The sequence below is a fragment of the Pygocentrus nattereri genome, chromosome 2 (genome assembly GCF_015220715.1).
Source record: "Pygocentrus nattereri isolate fPygNat1 chromosome 2, fPygNat1.pri, whole genome shotgun sequence".
NCBI lineage: Eukaryota > Metazoa > Chordata > Actinopteri > Characiformes > Serrasalmidae > Pygocentrus > Pygocentrus nattereri.
This window is the reverse complement of record NC_051212.1, coordinates 24,614,945-24,620,944: the sequence shown is the minus strand read 5'-3', so window position 1 is coordinate 24,620,944 and position 6,000 is coordinate 24,614,945.

The window sequence follows — 6,000 nt, the reverse complement described above, 5'->3', positions numbered from 1 at the left end:
CTTCTATATCCTCGTATCAATGAATTACCCTGTATTAAAGCTATCACTTATGGTTCTGGATGTAATTACTACAATCTGATCAATAGATCCCTGTCCACAGGAAAAACCTCAGATAATCCTAAGTAGCTGTGTTTTATGGTAAGTACCCTTGAACATAGTTAGCTGGCTGCTAGCTTCAGTGATAGCAAAGAAATCTTGTTTTGGAAATGCTTTCTTCTAGTTTGGTAATGCACTCTTCCACACACAGATCTTCCACATCTCTACTTCTGTCTTCAGATTGAGAAATGAGTAACAATTCCCTCTTTCTACCAATCTCTTGAGAAACTGACAGAGTTTTCAGATTTACAAATATGCAAAGTGGATTGTGGGTGAAGCAGTTAATCACTGACCTTTTCCTTGAATTTGTACTTCATCATCTATTATAAATCTAATGAATAGCATTATTATTAGCATAATAAGTTTATTTCCAGGGACCTGCCCTGAATTTTGATTTTGAGACATTTATGAGGTCCAAGAGGTTAATTAGGGGGTCCTGGACCCCACATGACCCCTTGTGTTTTGCATCTTGATTATTATAATAGAAATGACCATGTTTAATTTGGAGTAAAAGCACGTGTAAACACGTATATCTGAATATATCACATGTAAATAGTTCTGGCAGTATTTGTGACAGGACTATTTTGGGAATAATGCCAAACATTCAGCTATTTAAACCATCTCTTGGGCCAAAAGATATTAGAAAAAAGAGAATGGGCTGAAGTGACTAAACCCACTGCTTTTGACTTGGCAAGTTGGAGCTCTGAACTGCTCTTAGATGTGTGTGTTGACGTGTTTTACTAATTTTTACTTTATAAAGCATGTCATTTGACCAACTTGTGAATACGACTCTGTGCATGTTACCAAAACCTTTGCAGTTTTTCTTTATTAATGGAAAAGTAACCATAAGAGAATTCTAAATGCAAAGGCGTTGTCAGGTGGCATATATACACTGTTTGGCCCCCTTGGTAAATGCGAGAAAAAAAGCTATGAAAACTTGCTCGAAAACTTCATCAGCTTCAATGTACAATCAGCTTTTGTCTCATTTCATTTTATGGATTTTGTGATCTTTCCCATGTTGATGGATGACTAAGTTTGTTTGGCCTGCATGTCAGTTCATATTTATACTCCAGTTAGATAGCTAAGAGTGACAACTTAAGAGTCAGATGTGCTTAAAATAATAAATACTGTATAATGAAATATGAATCAGAAAAAATGACCTTGTATTCATAAGAATTTCTAGGGGTGCGAATCATGGCACTTTTTGATGATCTATTTTCTTTTAAAATAACTCTTGGCCTTGCTAAAAGAGTAGATTGTTCTCATATTTATCAGTAGCGGTATCGAGCGGATAAACAACAGATTTTTTTCACAGTTTTGCTCATATTTAACCAGGAAGCCAGTGGTTCTAGAGGTCACCATGTGCAACCTGCATGCTCATGATGTGCGTTAAAATACCAACCCTATCACCCTCTTTAGAGCTCAGTAACACATCTGTGTTGTGAGTCCTGCATTTTCCCGGACCAGCATCCCCTACACACTCAGCTGGGATGCCAACCTCATACATATGTTCTATCTGTGTCAACTGAGGCCTCAAAATTGGCCAGCCACTGACCTGGAACAATAGGAAATGGCCAATGCCAAATGCATCCCCACACGTCTGTCATCATCTTCGGTGGCTGTACAGTAGCTGTCTCCAAGGCCAAACTGCAGTGTACGCTGTTGGATGTCACCCACTGTGCCCTCATCTCCACTCAAAGCCAGGTTCAAGATTAGATGACCCCCACTGTAGCCCTGCTGTTTTCGTCCAACCAGAGGTGGGTGGAGTAGTGTGTGGTCTACCTAGACTCATGTGCTGTTATTCAAGTACTGCTACATCATTGAAATAATGTCACAGCCAGAAACAAAAGTAGCCAACTTTACAACAGATGAATAAGTACTGAGTAAGTAGAGCTGCAGTGGAGCTTAAGTACATTCAGCATCTAATCTGCAGATGAACCGAGGTTTATTAAGAGATTTTTTTTTCTCTTTTTGGTCTAAAATGAAATGCAAAAGCTCAAAATTTGGAGATTTGAGCAACAGCAAAACATAACAGGTGGTGGACTATCAGAGCAGAATGAAATTAAACCCAAACTCACTGTGGATGGTTAAAGGTCTCTGTCACAGGAAACTGAATAATGAGGCAGAACATGATCAGTTTTAAATCACAATAGATGGGATTATTTTATTATTTTTCTGTCACAATAAAACATTACGTGCATATATTTGCCTCTTTGGCCTACAGCAGTTCAGCCCTGTCCATTTACACTGAAGTTATACAGAGTGTTTCAGCCTGGATTGCTTTTTAAATGAGGCACAATGCAGATCAGCCAATCAGAATAGAAATTATTTAAATATATTAGTCTTAAAGGCACAGTAACATAAACAGCCTGTTGTACTTCTCCAGAGTAAAGAAACATTAGAAAGTGGTAGTGTACAAGAGAATTGTGACAGTCTTGTCATAATTCATAAGTGGACTGAAAAATGTAATATATTTACCATTTAAAGTGGAACTTAAGAAACAGTAGTTTACTTTCCTCACAAATATATTTGACTATAACTTACAGTATTGCTATCTGAAAATACAAATTCAAATATAATGCTAGTGTAAGAGCATAAATGTCCTCTGCACTCATCCACTCTTTACATGGAAATGGTAGAAACTAAATTCCTAGATCATTATGTCCCATGCTCTTTATTCTGAAATACAGATTAGGAATAATGTTCTGTACAAACAGTCGTAAGCAAAGAAACACTCAAATTAGATTAGTAAGTTGTAAAAAAAAGCAAATTGTGAATATTTCAGTAGTCTTCTATAACAGGTTATTCATCTGTTACAAAATATATGCGCCATTTGTCTCTGTATTGTTTATTCACTGTAACTGCTGTGTTGTGGTAATGAGCACAACCAAATGTACAATTTTTTTTTATGACACATAATGCAAAAGTGATTTACTGCATGTATGTTTGTAGCACACAGAAGGATTTTTTTTTCAATTTGAATAGTAATGAGGGCTAACATCACGGAACAAGCTGTTTATGCATTTCTATTTTTTAATGAACAGGCCATGAAGCAAGAGAAGGGTTGCTCATGAGCAGCTGCCATTAGTCTTTGTCAGAGTGATATTCATGAAATATTCTTGGAACTGTGGAGCTGTTCACTTTGAATCAAATGACCCAAAGTGTGTGTATACATATGCGTGTGTGCATATGTGTGTGTGTGTGTGTGTGTGTGTGTGTGTGTGTGTGTGTGTGTGTGTGTTAGTCTCTGTTAAGTCAGTCATGAGTTCTGTAGTCTCTTTTGGATTCAGTTCAGTTTCACAGTAATAATTGAGTTGAGCGAGTTCACCACACATGAAGGAAGAACCCTCATGACTCTCATTATTTCATTCACTGTCAGCAAATAACTTGTGTTTAAATTGTATACTGTCTTCCCCCCGGAGTGACTGCTGTGTTGCTCTCCAGGTTTGCTCGAAGGGATCTTTTTTCTTACAGTATTTTCGTAGCAATACAATATAATTATGATTATAATTTAATGTGTTCCAGACTTCATCAGTTTGACAAAATTCACAGTTCTGTATCATTTTCGCGCTTTCCTCTATCAATGGTTTCCCACTACAATACCCAGCAAGCATCACACAACCACTGGGAGTACCTGTGATACTCAACAAATCGTGACTGCTAGCCACTATTCTAGAGGTTAATCAGTACATCTGTGGTGCTAGCAAGCATTAATGATGGAGCCCTAACTTAAACTTTTCTCTTTGTTAGAAAATGAATTGAGTTGAAGAATTAGTCAGCCTGCAACAAAAACAAGTATCCACCCTAAAGCACTTCTAAAAGTAACCCCAAATTAACCTTTTAAAGTGTACTCCTACCTTCAAGATACATCTTCAGAAGCGGGACTAGTCTTTAAAGCAGGACATATTGCTTCAGAGATGAATGCAGCACTGCTGTAAGAGGCAAGTAGACATGTTTATAACAGATTTAGCAACAGTTACGTTTTTGTGCTTTTAAATATCTCTGCTTTGTAATTCTGATCACAGGGAAGCAGTTCTGATAAGTTTAATGGTCATGCTGTATTTGATGTAGTTTTAATACCATGAGCACTGAGACAAATTCCTAACAACCGATTCAGTATAGAAGTAAATACAGAAGCTTTAAAAAAGGATAAATGTACACTGAATGTATATGGACATCAACCATTTACACAGTGTGTGTCTGTTTGTTCTGAATGTAAAGTGTTTTCATCAAATATTAGTCATCCTAATATACAGCATGTGTGAAGTGCATTTATATTCACGGTGTAAAAGTATGTTGTTGTGTGTGTGAGTGTGTGTGCACAAGTGTGTGCAAGGGTGTGTGTGAGCACTAACAGCAGAAATGACAGTAATTAACTAAATAAGATGGAACTGTACCTGAGGGGGGAAATGAGAGAGAGAGAGCGAGTGAGAGAGAGCTGGAAAATGAGAGACAAAGGGAAGGAGAGAAACAGTGGGGGAGAGAGATGGAGGGAAAGGGAGAAAAACAGTGAGAGCGAGAGAAACAGAAACAGTGAGAGGGAGAGAAAGATGAAAGGAAAAGATATAAGGAAAGAAAGGGAGGCAGAGACAGAGAAAGGAGATACAGAAAGAAAAAAAAAGAAAGAGAGAGTAAAAAAATGAAGGGAAGACAGAAAAAGCCAGAGATGACATAAAGTGGAGAAAAAAAACAGATGGAGAGAGGGAAATACAGAGAGAGAAAAAGAGAGTTATATGACAAATATATAAGAATATGAGACAAATATGAGGCAGAAAGAACCTCTGACATAAATCATGAACTTCTGTGAGTGTTTTGTGGAGAGTGGAGGGAGAGAGAGACAGAGAGAGAGACAGAGAGAGAGAGAGAGAGAGAGAGAGAGAGACAGAGAGAGACAGAGAGAGAGAGAGAGAGAGAGACAGAGAGAGAGAGAGAGAGAGACAGAGAGAGACAGAGAGAGGGAGAGAGAGAGAGAGAGAGACAGAGAGAGAGAGAGACAGAGAGAGAGAGAGAGAGAGAGACTGCCTGTATGACAGAGTGAATGTTTTCTTTTCTGACATAGGAGCATAGGTGTTTGTTACCATGACAGCATGAGGAAGACTAGCAACCAGCAAAGCATCCCGCTCATGATTTTACATTCATGCTGTACTCACTCTCACCATCACCCATTCTATAGACTGCACCCCTGATATATCACCTCATCTATGGAGCTCTCTGTGTATAATCCCGTCGGTGTGGCTCTCTCAGAATGCATCACCCAGCCTATCTAATCCTTCATTTTATAAATCATTCCTTCCTTCTTTCACCTCACATGCACATATACACACTGGAAATGCACTAATATGGAATTTCTGAAATCCACTGATACTGATAACCGATAATTAATTCCCTGTTGTGGCAAATACTGATACCAATAAATGATCAGTTTACATTCTGCATTTTAAAACAAGCTCAGGCTATGACTATGTGAAGTGCACCATGCATAGGCTAATTAAAACACTAAAGGTCTGTCCCAAACCCAAAATTTCAACAGTTTTTTCAGTTTCATTTTTAGAAATTGCTTATTTAATTTTTAAATAAGCAAAAATAATTGATAAAAAAATGCTGTGATGAAAAATGATATGATTTTATGTGTCTGCGACTGATCAAATCTGTATTTACAAGTCAGTACAGTTTAGGTAGCGTGACGATTGTTTTGGAAGTGACAATTGACAAGTTCAATTATTTATTTAAATAAAATAAACACAATTAAGGGATAAAGTCCCTCAAAGGGTTTTAGTCTAATGTCTAAATCAGTTAAAAATCTGAAATGTGTTTTGAACTTTGACTTTGAGTTAATTCGGTATAATGATCTATATAGTGGATCATTGTTAGAACAAAACCTTGTATATCCATTTTGTCCATTGA